Here is a 15,613-nt window from a genome sequence, read left to right on the forward strand (position 1 = left end):
TGAGTTTCACAAGTTAAACTCTTTAGTTAGAAAGAAGAGGGTGTTGTTCTCACCAGGGCAAGGAGGATCTGCTTTGCATTCCTCTGCAGTCAATGCGGATGGTAGTCTCTCGGATGGGGGTGGTAGTCTCTCTGCACGCTGCATTCTCCTTTGAAATCTAAGATTTGATTGTACATGCTTACAAGTAGCTTACAAGTAAGCTATCATCTCTCTCAAAGCATGCAAGCATAGACGCCTTACCTGTCCAATTTGCTTCAGGTCTCTTGGTCAGGGCTATCATAGTCCATCGAGGCCTCACCTAAGAGAAAATTGAGAGATTGCACCCATGATCATTGTATGGGATGAATGTATGAACTACCGGTAAACTAGGCTATGTAACATTAACGTTACCTAGATAGTTAGCCATGGATAGCTAGCCCAGATTAGCAATGTCAAATCGTTTTGGACAAACACTTGCTAACACAATGTTATGGGATAGCTTGCATTAAGAAGCTAACCACTCAGGCCACTAAGCTATATCAGAAATAAGCAACACAACAAAACAGACATCACTTACTTGATATAAAATGAGCTCCACATACTCGCGCATTTTTAATGATGTCGTCATTCCAGTTGACTTGCTTTATTGCTCGTAGCCACAATCTTCATCTATTTGCAATTAAGGGTCTTTTTCCCTTTGGAATCCAAAAACATTTCAAAGCTGTTTTTTTGCTAGCCCTGTTCTGACATCCAACAACACAACATTTTAATGGTTGGATAGGACAGAAGATGTTAACAAACCGAATATTCAAATGCACTGGCTAATTACATCTTGTCCATGCTGAATTTGATTGGCTCATTTGGAAACTGCAGGCAGGGTACTTTCAGAAATCCCTGTCTCACTCAAAAAAGCGTGTGGCAGCACACGCCCCACAAAATAGCACCCCAAATCCCAGAAAAAGTGAGTTTTTCATAATATAGTACAAGTAAGTACAGTAAAAGTAGAGTAAACTAGGATCAAGTCAGTTCGAGCAAAGGATGCAATCTCTAAACTAAATGTTAAATTCTTCTTTATCTTTTCAAGATTCTCTTGAGAGTGGCACCTTCAAGAATGAAGAAGCTTTTGCTTTTGAGCTGAGTATAGAAGATAAGCTCTGATTTCCCTGAACAGATTCAGATTAATGGACCCACGTCAGTGTCGGTTAATTATATTAGCTTTTACCCTGTGGGCTCTGCTGATTTATGTGTAAAATAATAGACAAATCTTTGATTAGGCCAACTTGATATGAGAAACACAGCTTGTTATCAATCGTTTAGTGGGACATGAACAGGTGATTCAAGGCTCTTAACTAGCTGCGTCATGGGAACTTGTTATTTAAAAAATAACCTATGTCCACTTTTCCTTACGACAATCCAAGTAAGGCCACCATAGTAAAGGGTTAAGTGATGACTGTGTAAAGACAGATTTTTCATTTATGGCACTAATTGTGTGTATTTACAGCGTTTTATGTATATTTTGTAAGTTACTTTCAGAGAAAACCCATTTTTTCATTCTCCTGAAAAACATACTTTTTGGACATACGTGTTTTTCATCACACAGTGATGATATATTCGCATTGATAACAGTAGTGCAAAGCAAAAGTGTGGCACAGTGGCAACACTGTCGCCTCACAGCAAGAAGGTCCCGGGTTTGATTCTCGCTGCAGGCACCGGGGGTGTGTCCTCCACCATGCCTTCAGTGCCTGCTGCTTGAGGAAAAAGGCCTTTCTGTGTGGAGTTTGCATGTTCTCCCCATGTTCACCTGGGGTATCCTCCATAAAATATACCCCCACTAAAAACATGCAAGAAGATCACCACCTGACCAATGGTGACGACGACATGGGTCCCCGGGCGCCGGTCTGGCTGCCCACCACTCCTGGTCTGCCGCGGAGGAGGGACGACCAGGATGGGTGAAAAGCGGAGGATAAATTTCACCTTGTGTGCAGTGCAGTGTGCATGTGTGTGACGAATAAAGGGGAATGTCTCCCCCCGATTCTTCTTCTTCTTCATCAACACAGTGCTACATTACATGATGCTGGAGTTAAACAGTCTGACACACTGTTGGGATGAAGGACCTGCAGTAGCATTTTGTCATACACACTGTTACTGAAAGAGCTGCTTAAGTGCCCTACTGTCTCATGCAGAGGGTGGGATAGGTTGTCCATAACTGATGTCAGCTCTCACCCATCTCCTTGATGGTGTCCAGAGGACAGTCCAGGACAGAGCCAGCTCTCCTGACCAGTTTGTTTAGTCTTTTCAGACCTTACAGAGCCCAGCAGACTACTATAGAAAACTGCAGATGCCACCACAGAGACATAAAAAGTTTTTAATAGTGTCCTACATCAGGACCTCAGTCTTCTTAGCGGGTGAAGACAGCTTTGGTCCCTCCTGTACAGGGCATCTGTGTTATTTGTCCAGTCCACTTTGTTGTTGAGGTGAACACCTCGGTATTTGTAATCCCCATAATCTCAATGTCCAAGCCCTTGATTGCATGGGGGTGCGCTGTTTGGAACTGTGAGACTACTGTGTGCAAAAGCTCGCATGGTGCTGCAGCATTGGCCAACGGGGAAATGGACACAGTTATTGTCGGCCTCATCACAGATGGGGACGACAGGTCATACAGAGAACTCATCCAGGACTTTGTGGACTGGTGCCAGCAGAACCACCTCCTGATTAATGTGGATAAAACCAAGGAACTGGTTGTGGACTTTCGTCGGCGCCCGTACTCTTCACCATCACCAGTGAACATCCAGGGAAGGGACATTGAGATGGTGACATCTTATAAGTACCTGGGTGTTCATCTGAACAATAAATTGGACTGGACTCATAACACCACTGTACTTTACAAAAAAGGACAGAGCAGACTCTATCTGCTCAGGAGGCTGAGGTCTTTTGGAGTGCGTGGGGCACTCCTGAAGACCTTCTATGACTCTGTTGTGGCCTCTGCCATTTTCTATGGTGTAGTCTGCTGGGGGAGCAGCATCACTACAGCTGACAGGAAGAGGCTGGACAAACTCATCAGGAAGGCCAGCTCGGTCCTGGGATGCCCTCTGGAACTGGTGGAGGAGGTGGGGGGGGGGGGGGGGATGACAGCCAAGCTGTCCTCCATGACAGACAATGACTCCCACCCCCTCCAACACACACTCACTGCACTGAGGAGCTCCATCAGTGACAGGATGCTACATCCAAAGTGTGTGAAAGAGCAGTATCACAGGTCATTCCTCCCTGCAGCTATCAGACTGTACAATAAAAACTGCTCCAAGTAATCAGTGCAATAATCTGTGCAATAAGCTGTGCAATAAAACATGTACATAGCAGTCTGTAAATACTATCTACAATTTCTTATAATTTTTTACAATTTCTTTCTTCTATTTTTATTTAAAAATTCTCATTCTTTTGTATATATTCTGATGTTGTTTCTAATTTGCATGCACTTCTTATATTAATCTGCTCTACTGATGCTGCTGGGACTCGCGGGACAAATAAAGGAATATTGAATTGAATTGAATGGATAACGTGCAAGAACTCCCTCAATATCTCTGCGGCTTACAGCTCAATTTCTCTCGTGCAGTATACATGTTCTTTTACCCTGATGTGACCTGGGTTACACTATCTGTTGTTTATAAACATTGCTATGCCCCCACCTTCCCTCTTACCACTCTCCTTCGCTCACCTGTCCACTCTCAGCAGTTGAAAATTTTCCAGTGTAACATGCAACTCCAGCATGATTGTCATTAGCTAACTTTCAGTCAAACACATGAGGCTACACTCCCAGTACTCCCTGTGCAGTCTGGTTAGCGTTGTTAGCTGTTCCATCTTATTTGGGAGAGATCTTACATTTCCCATAGCGTCAAGATGAATGTACTGACTCAATACGGGGGAAACGTAACAGAATCAGTTTCCGGCTATTAACAGGCTATTAACAAATGGCCACAAACAAGTAACTGGATTGGAACTTATTCCATGCCGTTATAATCAGTTTAGATAATAATTATTTAAAAGTGCATTTGTTTTACAGCTAACCTTTTGACTGCTGGATTTTTATATATTAATAATTTCAAGAAAAAAATCTAGAAGATCCTAGAGGAACTATTATTATTATTATTATTATTAATAATAATAATAATAATAATAATAATAATAACACCTGTTTGAGAAATTACAATGTTTGCTTTGAGACAAATTATTTTCCTTTTATTGCAAAGAACACAGATTATTATAGTGGCCCTGAGGGTCAAAACATAACAACATTTAACAAAACACAATGGCATTTCACAAAACACCACATTTTTCAAAACACAATGACATTTCACAAAACATGTTTCCCAAAATACAACATTTCACAACATGCAACTACATTTCACGAAACATAACATTTCAGACAACACAATGACATTTCACAAAACACAACGACATTTTAAGATGGAAAAGGAAGGACCACACTTGTTTGTGATTGGACAGAACCCTGCTTGTTAGGCAGTGCTCGGTTTCCTCCCTTTCCCTTCCTCCCTGTGTTTCCTTGCCCCCTTGTGGTCTTGTCTGTCTTTCCCTGTCTATTTAGGTCTGTGCTGTGGGCTGCACCTGCCTGCCCAGCTCCTCCAGCCCTGCCTCCTCTCATACCTGCAAGTCATCACCTCATCTACGACCTAATCAGCAGTTGTATTCGACCCCGGCTCAGTCCACCAGTATTTGTTGGATCGTCTACTTGTCTCGGTGGTACACCTGTTCGTTCCTCTACCTGCTTTTTGATCTCCTGTGCTTTTTGTCCGTGCTGACTTGGACTCTTTAATTTTTTCCAGGCGCTTCCACCTGTCAATAGCCCTCAGCCCAGCCCAGCCTTGCCTGTGAGAGGAGTTTGTTCGCAACCTGCCTAGAGCATTTTTTGCTCTCATCTTTTGTTTCCAGATTTTTGGACACCCTTGGTTAATAAATCTTTTGATTCTCACAACCTGTCTGTTCTCCTGTGTTCTCTCTGAGTCCATCACTGTGAGTTACCTCCTTCAGGTCTGAGTGTGTCCACACACTTAACACTGCTGACAGTTCAATGACATTTCCTGTTTCTAACTCCAAGCAGCTATCTACCACATCCACTTCCATATGAAAATTCTGCAGTGCATTCCTATGGAAACTGCACTGCACTGAGTGGCAGCGGCAGATATAAGTGGCACTTCTGGTGGCAGACTGGCAGGCTTCTGGTCATGGGTGAAAGGGACAAACACATGACCATTACCCATGACCAAGATTAGGGTTCAGGTCTTGTTTGAGGTAGTTCTTTGACTTAATATTTGGTTTGGTTAGGTTTAGGCAAAACTACTTCTTCCAACTCACACACTGACCATGACACTCATGCAACGACACTTTTCACATATCCCCATTTTCTAATGCAGTAAAAATCTAATTCATAACTGATAGCATCATGGTCTGTAAAGAGGATATGGTGTAACGGGTGTGTTTAGGACATGCAGTATTGCAGACAAGCTATATTTCATTTTTTTATTTTCAATAAATTAGCAAAAATTTCTTTAAAAAAAAAAAAAAACTTTGTCATTATGGTGTATTGTATGGATTGTATGTACATTGATGAGACAAAAAAGGAATTTAATCCATTTTGGAAAAAGGCTATAACATAATACCCTTTTGTGATCATGCTTTAAACTCTGAGAAGTAACAGCATTTCAGTGTCAAGTAATCACAGTAGTGTTACATTGCATTTTCAAGAAAAAAAAACTGAGACTGATTATTATGCCATTTATTTCTTTCCTCAATATCGAAACATAACAAAGTACCATTTGAATCAAACAGTGGTTGGATCACACTTTATTTTAGTTAATGTTCATCTGAATTTGACACCTGAGATTCATTATCTTCGCATTTGAAAATCAAATTTGACAATAATTGTTGCATAACTGTATGGTAATAAATGAGGGGTTTTTGCAGGTGTAGCCGGAAAGAACTGGCACTAAGTCAGAACCGTCAAGTAACCACAGAATGCAGATATAACCTGCAAAATACAATGATAATAATCTGTTATAAAAATAGCAATCATTCAACAATTCATGAAAAGGGATGAGGGTTACAGGAAGAGATAATTACAATGAGGTGCTTCCTACCAGACTGTCAATTCTCCGCTGCCCTGGACGCAGCATCTCTCCTTTTTGCAATCAGGCATACCTGTTGTCCATTCAGTCAATTAGTCACATGACCTATTCACAGTATAAATGCCTTGCTTTAAAACATACAAACAGTAATGAACACCAAATACTTCACCGCCAGATATACTGAGATAGTACTCAAGGAAACATATAAATGACTGCAAAAATAACAGCACAGAAATGCAACTTCTGGTGAGTCCATTTGTATTCCAAGTGTATGTCTGAAATTTTATTGTCCTTTGTAAAATGTCGTGTTTTGTGAACTGTGATGTTTTATGAAGTTATTGTGTTTTGTGAAATGTTGTTTTTTGTGAAATTTCTTTGTGTTTTGTGAAGTGCCCTTGCATTTTATGAAATGTTTTGTGAAATGTCATTGTGTTTTGACCCTCAGGGCCTCCCTAAATTAAAGACATTTCCTGCAGCATACATTTTGGCTTCATCATGGCAAATTAACAACACTGATGGCAATGTAAGTTGATGTTATTTTATTGTATTTCTTTTTCTGTATTTCAAGATATTGCTGTTTGGATGATTTTAAACCAAATATAAATGATGCATGGTTTTTTGGATGCTGTTTAGCAAGCCATGTAGGACTAGCATTCTGAAAGCGTGTTTACACTTCCCTTTTCCACAACAGTGTGACTGATTGCTGAGGGATTGCTTGTTAAATATTTAAAGTTCTCAGCAGACTCATGATGAGAGGATTGCCAGTGAAGTCTTGTGTCAATTAAAGTTCTAATACTGCCTCCCAAACACAGCATTACACTTGAAGTTTTCCCACACTGTCATCACATTGATCCAGAATATTTACTTACACTCTGTCTGTCCTTTGGCTGTGGTAGTTTCATAAACATCCCGATAAGTGGATGGAGCTTCCGAATTTGAAAAGTGAAGCCAGTGCAGCATGAGGAGTCACAGGTCAGTTTTCAGAAAGCGGGTTTTATTTACACAAAAATGAAATGACAGTTTACAAAATGTAAAAAGTTCTGGGCCCATAAAAGAAGTTCACTAAACAAAATAACTCAGGCTGTGCTAACTTAATATAAACTGAAAAGAACTGTCCAGACTAAAATGACATACCAAACACAAAACAGACCTACCGAACTGGACACAAAGGGGAACATGTATAAGGGGGATCAGATTATTTCTGGAAGAAGAAAAAGGGGGTAGCACAAAATATGACAATTGTTCTGTCAATATAAATATATTAACAATTAACCAATGCCAAAAGATAATAAACTAAGATAGTGTAAAAAATAAAATAAAAATCTAAATCAGAAATCCCAGTCCCCCCATGATATGGCAGGCATGTGGTACAGTCCACTTGACCACTTCCTGTATTTAACACCTGTGCTTCAGTGGCCACATCCTTTGCTCAGGTCTGAACAGATGTCCCTCCAACAGCAGCAACCAGCAGCAGCAACTTCTACACTGCTAACTCAAAATATAGAAATTAGTCAGTTTTAAATCATATGGTAATTTACTGTATTGTCAAGCCTCTTTTGAAATGCTGGTTTATTATAATCACAAATAAGTAAGTAACAGTAATAAGTAACAAATACAATCAAACAATCCCAAAACTAAGCGAACACAAAATCGTCCCTAAACTAAACTATCAACTACTCCGTGGCGAGCGGGTAAGAAAACAGATAACACTAGGATAAACTAACTAAGGTAGGAACCGCTAAGGGAACTATACACTGGCAGACCAGATCTACAACAAAGAGAAAAAAACCAACAACCAAAAAATCTGCACAAGGTGACAAGAACACGAGCTAGGAATCTAAGGCTAGGGAAGAATGGCTGGAAAGTCTGGCAAGGACCATAGACAATCTGGCAGTGAGGCAAAGCCGCCACGATGCTTAAGAGCAGGTGAAATTAGGGAGACGAGCCTCAGGTGCGCTGTCTGCCTGCAGCACCGCCAGGCCACACCTCCACTGCCAACAAGGGAGGAGAAAAACAAGGAAAACATGAGCACAAGCATTACTAATAAATAACATAGGAAACCAACTCATAACAGAAACTTAAACTGCTCGGTATTATCAATGATAACATTACCAAAAGAATGCAGACAAAAATATTAATTTTACAACTCCAGCAAGTTTATGTATCTGCTAATAGATTTTCACCAGATACCAGCAGCTGCCTTGAACTGTAGGAAAATGACATCTATATATCCACAACTGTATAGCATAATATAGCTCATGAAAATGGTCAGTGAAAATGTGAAGTACACATGATTTTAAAAACCTGAAACTTGTGGACACACTGGGATTGGTACTTAATGTGTAGTCAGCTAATTTTCAACACTGACAAGTTGCCAAGTTTCAAGGCAAACACTTAGACGTACATCTATCACCACAATCTTTACTTCCTTGCTAAACACTGACATACATGAACCTCCCATTAAATATAAATGGATGATACACAATAGTTTGTTACAAGTCGACTTCTCCTTAGAAAAATGTGGAAGTGTGGTGGGAAGTTCAGGAAAACAACTTTTTTGTCACATGCCAATAGCTGTTTAGAGGCTGGTGTTTCTTCCTCTGTTTGGCTACTTCCAGCATTCCTTTCACAGCAGCTGGAACTGACATGTCCTGCAGCTGAGTCATGTTTTATTATGCTTAACTGGGCTAAACTGCTGCTGCTGCTCACAGTGACCAGTGTTTGTACCATCAGACAGACTGGATAACAGATTGTTCATTTTGACTTACATTTTACATTTCCCAAGATATCACTGGAATGTTATCTTCTTAGATTTTTTTCGGAAATTACCATAAAAAGGCCAACAATTAATTTGTCTTGCTAATAAGTGTATGGTTTATGCAAGGACACTGTATTTTAGCTAACTTACCTAGTAGAGCAGTGGGCTCACTATTGAACAAAATCAAATACATAAAGATCTGGGACTCCATACGTACTCAAAAGTGCTCCAAGATTAAAACAGAAAAGACCATGTGACCATGGTATAAGTGGGATAATACCTCCCAAATTCAATCATGGAATGTACAACTCATTGGGTATTATCAGAATCAGAATCAGAATTAGAATCAGAAATTGCTTTATTGCCAGGTATTGCCTGATTTTACACATATGAGGAATTTGTTGTGGTGAAGTTGGTGCAGACACATCTACTAAAAAAAAAAGTACAAAATATAACAAAATATAACAATATAAATATATATACACAAGTCTGTTTTTGTTTGTTTTTTCCAGAAACAGAGTCTGTTTTTTTTTTTTGTTTTTTTTTTCAGAAAAAAGTCCAAACTGAGGGTTAATGTAACGCATAGATTTGTGTGTGTCAATGTGGCAAGATGAGGCAGAGGTGGAGTGTGAAGAGTGTCGGGCGGGTTCCGGGCCTTGTTGATAAGGCTGACAGCAGACGGGAAAAAACTGTTCTTGTGGCATGAGGTTTTGGTCCTGACGGACCGCAGCCTCCTGCCAGAAGGTAGCGTCTCAAAGAGTTTGTGTCCAGGGTGAGATGGATCGGCCACAATCTTTTCTGCACGCCTCAGGGTCCTGGAGGCATACAGGTCCTGGAGAGATGGGAGATTGCAGCCAATCACCTTCTCTGCAGAACGAATGACACGCTGCAGTCTGCCCTTGTCCTTGCCGGTGGCAGCAGCGTACCATATGGTGATGGAGGAGGTGAGGATGGACTCAATGATGGCCATGTAGAAGTGCACCATCATTGTCTTTGGCAGACTGAATTTCTTCAGCTGCTGTAGGAAGTACATCCTCTGCTGTGCGTTCTTGATGAGGGAGCTGATGTTCGGCTCCCACTTGAGGTCCTGGGCGATGATATTTCCCAGGAGCGGAAAGACTCCACAGTGTCAATAGTGGAGTCACAGAGTGATGGGAACAGGTGAAGCTGAGTTCTTCCTGTTGTCCACAACCATCTCCACTGTTTTTAGAGCGTTGAGCTCCAGGTTGTTCTGGTTGCACCAGGTCACCAGATGGTCAACCTCCCACCTGTAGGTGGACTCGGGGCCATCAGAGATGAGTCCGATGAGGGTGGAGTTGTCCGCAGACTTCAGGAGCTTGACACACTGGTGACTGGAGGTGCAGCTGTTTGTGTACAGGGAGAAGAGCAGAGGAGAAAGAACGCAGCCCTGGGGGGATCCGGTGCTGATGGACTTAAAGTCAGAGACGTGTTTCCCCAGCTTCACTTATTATTCAGCTTATTACTTACATTTTCATCATGTTGAGCACAAACAGTAACTTTCAACTATTACAGGCTGAAATGGTTGGGTGTCTACACACATTTGTTGACCAAACTTAAAATAAATCTGACAGTAATGTCTTCTGGGAAAAAAAAAAAAAAAGCCTTTCATATTTTTAAAAGTCAGTGCATTTTATTGGGGTGATGCCTTCCACCACATATAAATTAAAAGATTTTTATTCTGGCTGCTCTCCAGTGCATATGGCTTTTTTGAATATAATGAATGAATGTAATGCATTAGTGTTAAACTGGTTTTATAGAGGTCAAACTAACTAGCTAATTGTTGTGCTAAATTAACATTAAAATGATTTGTTGACATTTTAAAGTATTCTGGGTCTGAGTTGACCATGGTGAGCTGACTGTATGACTGACCAATAAATGTATTCTATTCTGAATCTCACTGAGCTTAGACTGAGTTCACTCCTTGGCTCATGGTAAAGTATCTGCAAAATAACACAGAAGAACTATGAATTCAGTGAGCAGATTCCCACTCTCCAGAGGAGGATCCATTTCCAATTTCATCATCAATGAGCTTTTCAGACAAGATACTGTATCTCATAACCAATGGGTCTTTTTCCCTGTCTTTATTCAAGAGCATGTCTTTTAATATGAGAGTATGTCTCATTGTAATCAAGTCCAGATTTTGTAATGCTTTCCCTCAAAACCCTGCTCACCCACTCAAATAATCCCTGCTTGTGCTTACATTTGCTCTGTTTTTGCTCAAACTTTAGAGAAAGTATTGCTTGCACAGATTTCATGTGCTCCAGCTTCAGCCCTTCTGCTTGCTGTCAGGTGTTGACCAATGAAATACCCATAGGAGAGGGCTCACTCCCTATATACACATAAAGGGCTAATACTAAGGAAATGATTACACAAATATTCTTATTTTCAGATAATTATACCCCTAATGCTGTTAGGGGTTGATCATAGGGTTTATTTGTTCAGTTTTGCTGAAAATAATTATAACAGTCAGCCCAATTTGTTCAAAATAAATCATGTCTGTATTGTGTTTTGGGTGGCATTCGTGGGCGGGGGCCCCGACGACCCAAACCCTGGACAACGACTCTGGCTATGGGGACATGGAATGTCACCTCGCTGGGGGGGAAGGAGCCGGAGCTAGTGCAGGAGGTTGAGCGGTACCGACTAGAGATAGTCGGACTCACCTCCACGCACAGTTCGGGCTCTGGAACCCAACTCCTTGAGAGAGGCTGGACTCTCTTCTACTCTGGAGTTGCCCGCGGTGAGAGGCGGTGAGCTGGTGTGGGCTTGCTTATAGCCCCCCAGCTCAGCCGTCATGTGTTGGAGTTCTCCCCGCTGAGCGAGAGGGTCGCTTCCCTGCGCCTTCGGGTCGGGGATAGGTCTCTCACTGTTGTTTCGGCCTATGGGCCAAACAGCAGTGCAGAGTACCCGGCCTTCTTGGAGTCCTTGGGAGGGGTACTGGAAAGTGCTCCAACCGGGGACTCCATCGTTCTGCTGGGGGACTTCAATGCCCACGTGGGTAGCGACAGTGATACCTGGAGGGGTGTGATTGGGAGGAACGGCCTCACCGATCTGAACCCGAGTGGTGTTCTGTTGTTAGACTTCTGTGCTAGTCATAGTTTGTCAATAACGAACGCCATGTTCAAGCATAAGGGTGTCCATCAGTGCACGTGGCACCAGGACACCCTAGGTCGGAGGTCAATGATCGACTTTGTAGTCGTATCATCTGACCTTCGGCGGTATGTCTTGGACACTCGGGTGAAGAGAGGGGCTGAGCTGTCAACTGATCACCACCTGGTGGTGAGTTGGATCCGCTGGCAGGGGAGGAAGCGGGCGAACGCCTCCCTAGGGAGGTGTTCCAGGCATGCCCCACCGGGAGGAGGCCCCGGGGAAGACCCAGGACACGCTGGAGTGACTATGTCGCTCGGCTGGCCTGGGAATGCCTCGGGGTCCCCCCGGAGGAGCTGGAGGAAGTGTCCGGGGAGAGGGAAGTTTGGGCGTCCCTGCTCAGACTGCCGCCCCCGCGACCCGGCCCCGGATAAGCGGGTGGGAATGGATGGATGGATGTATTGTGGACAAACAGCAGTGATCATTATTTTTAACAGTTTCAGTCACCAAATACTATAATTATTTGCATGAAACAAGAAACAGTAATAAAGCTCTAACAAAAGTCCAGTCAGGGAGACTATTCCTTTGCATGCTTAGGCCCATTGTTTATTTTTCATCATCTTATCATCATATTTAAAGTATCAGAAGCAAATGTAAAAATTATACACAACAACTACTTTTGCGTAAGATATAACAATATGTATATTTATATAGGTTGAATTTGCTTGTGGCAAACATTTTGCATGTTTAGCTAACCTACCGAACACGAACTAAAAGAAATAGTTTATGTTTGATATTACTGGAATTAATTAATTGAAAGTGTAATGAATGAACACTTTCTCCGTTTTCCATATAATTACAACAAATGGCAGTCTTTTCCAGGAACCTTTTTATTCACACATAGTTGCATATTGTTTCCTCTCTAGAAGTAAATGGAAACTCTGGGATTCGTTAACTAAAGAATAATCATATGTAAAATCATAATCTGCAAACTAACAAGTAGTTATGACAGTAGATTAAGGTTCAAGTACAAGTCCTGCATTTAGCATCGAACTTAAGTAAAAGCATACAAGTGTCATTAGTAAAAATTGTATGAAAAGTAAAAAAGTACTGAACATACAGAAAAATGGCCCAGTGAGTGACATATTATTATATATTAGATTGTTTATACTGATGCATCAATGTGTAATTTTACTATTGCAGTTTTACCTACTGTATACACAGTTAGATAATTTTGTCCAGTGGTTCCCAGCCTGGGGGGCTTGCCCCTCAAAAGTGTCACAAGATAAATCTGAGGGATCACGCAATGATTAATGGATGAGGAAAAGAAAAAAAAAAAAAAAAAGTTCTGCTCCAAAAAAAAATTGTATTTAGTTTAATATGACTTTTCTTTTGCTTTTCTTGTAAAAAACAAAACAAAACAAAACAAAACATTACCTCTTTGCACCTTCATTAAATCTTTCACTGAAGGCATCTGATAAGTTTAGAAGGGAAAGGTCTTTCGGTGGAACTGCGGACAACTCACAGACATCCCAGCAATTGTTTTTGCAAGGGGCAACACACAGAAAGGTTTGGGAAAAGCTGGTTTACCAATTTATTCATGAATCTATAACATAACTTGAAAAGTACCTAGTAAATAGTTTGTATGCCTGTCAAAAAAATGACTGTTTTTTAAGGTACAATATTTCCCTCTGAAATGCTATGGAGTAGAGGCATAAAGTAGCATAAAATGGAAATACTGGATGGTAGGTTCCTCAAAACTGTAGGGTATACTTAAGTGCTGTACTTGAGTAAATGTGGTCTGTTTCCCCCCACTGTGTGCAGCTACTGGAAACTTATTTTGATCCAATATATCATTGTGTGTTTGTTGTAGTTTTGTGGTTTGAAAGTCTGGTCATACAAGTCCTTTAAAATTAGTTGGTGATAATAGACTAAAATGTCCTGTCTATATATTATAAATCTCTAATTGGAGTCAGATTCATTTGGAACCAGTGAAGTGACATCATGTCCTTGTGCAAATGTGTTCCGGAGAGGCCCCTCCCATACCCAGTGACATCACTCGAAACTGTGCTGCTTTCCTCCAGCAGAACGCGGAGAATCTGCACATTCTCAGTCAACACCGCCGATAGAATTCGACGGTAACTGCGGCTTTTATCGCATTCTTCTTGGAGCAACAAAAGAGACTTATTCACCATTAGGTAAGGAGCCATTTCTTGCCATTTCCACCTCCCCTTGTGCGGGGTAAAAAAAAAAAAAAAAAATCCGTCAACATGGAAAATGTTCTGGGTGTGAGAAAATGTTTTAGTCGCTCCACCTGGGAGCGAGGGATTTTTCAGTCTGAAGCGGATGAATTAGCTGCAACTTTTCGTTGTGGAAAACCGATCTAAAGTGGTTCATATTTTGTTGCGGTGGGTGAGAAAACGATGGTTAATCGACAACAAACTGATCTCTTTTGGATTTCCAAGTCCTGAATATATTTACACTTTATCGGTTAAGCTATATTTCTTCTTTTTTCCCCGTTTGACCGTTTAAAGTTTCAGAAATCCTCTCTGTGGGTCTAACTGTATTCTACCTACTCTAAAACAACAGTAACGGTTGTGGTCGTTTTAAAGCAACCGCTCTTCCCGACGTTCACGTTATCAAACGTCTTCGTTTTACGTTTAAAAAACGCTTGAAAGAAAACTAAAGACTTTGACAAATGGCAGATGTTCAAATGTAGAAGTGGTATAACCTCATGGGCAGTTAAGTCTTGCTATAATGCCAATGAATCCGGTATCACAGTGGTTTGTCTGTAGGTTAGTAGCACTATGGATGACACCAGTTGCCATGACATTAAATAACACAACTCCACTGATCTAAGTATGAGACATCATCATCATTATCATCTTGACAGTACTGGCTCGTGTTTACACGAAGCACGGATGATAGTTTCAGTATGCAAGAGCTAGTTGAATCGAACTGTGAGCAATCAGAAACAGTAGAAGCCAGTAACCAAAATAAATGAGAGATGAGGAACATGAAAATTAGATCCTAGGTGATTAGTTGTTTGATTAGGTGATTAACAGAAAATGAATTGGCAACAAGTTTAATAGTTGATTGATTTTTAAGCAAATATGACAGAAAGTATCTGCTGCCAGCTCCTCCAATGTGGACATTTGCTGCTTTTAGCAATGAATGTCTTCAGAACCTCACGCTGGACTCTGGGTAACTTTACTGGGCATTTTTATTTTTTTGGTACAATTTTGACACATGTATATGGTCTGATTAGTTCTTCTTCTTCTTCTTCTTATTTATTTATTTATAATCCATTAATGGAGAAAACGATCTGTAGATTAATGAATAATGTAAACAATAGTTTGTTGCAGCCCTAATGGTCATTATACTTAGTCTGTCTTATAGGTTTGGCCTATATCTCCAAGCCAATGTGGAATTTCAAAACACTACATTTTCGTCAAGTCTCCTTCAAATTGGGTTATTTAAAAACTGTGACATTAGTATATACTGAGGTGCTATATTATATTTTATTGTAATTAAACAATGGGCAAAAGTTAAAGATGAAAAGCAACAGTGAAATTTAATGTAAAATCAACTGTGAACAGTAGAATACAAAAATACTTATTAAGAAAAATAAAGA

General features: G+C 40.8%; 1 protein-coding gene across 1 annotated transcript in view; it reads left to right on the plus strand.

Moving 5' to 3' along the window:
• Positions 1-14,043: 14,043 nt before the first annotated feature.
• The window catches only part of LOC143330715 (SH3 domain-binding protein 4), a 121,601-nt gene continuing 120,031 nt past the window's right edge, over positions 14,044-15,613 (plus strand). Inside the window, exon 1 of the mRNA XM_076747447.1 lies at positions 14,044-14,177. The gene's annotated coding sequence lies outside the window, so the exon portion shown is untranslated. The remainder of the gene's footprint in view (positions 14,178-15,613) is intronic.

This window comes from Chaetodon auriga, chromosome 13, assembly GCF_051107435.1.
Source record: "Chaetodon auriga isolate fChaAug3 chromosome 13, fChaAug3.hap1, whole genome shotgun sequence".
NCBI classification, from domain to species: domain Eukaryota; kingdom Metazoa; phylum Chordata; class Actinopteri; order Chaetodontiformes; family Chaetodontidae; genus Chaetodon; species Chaetodon auriga.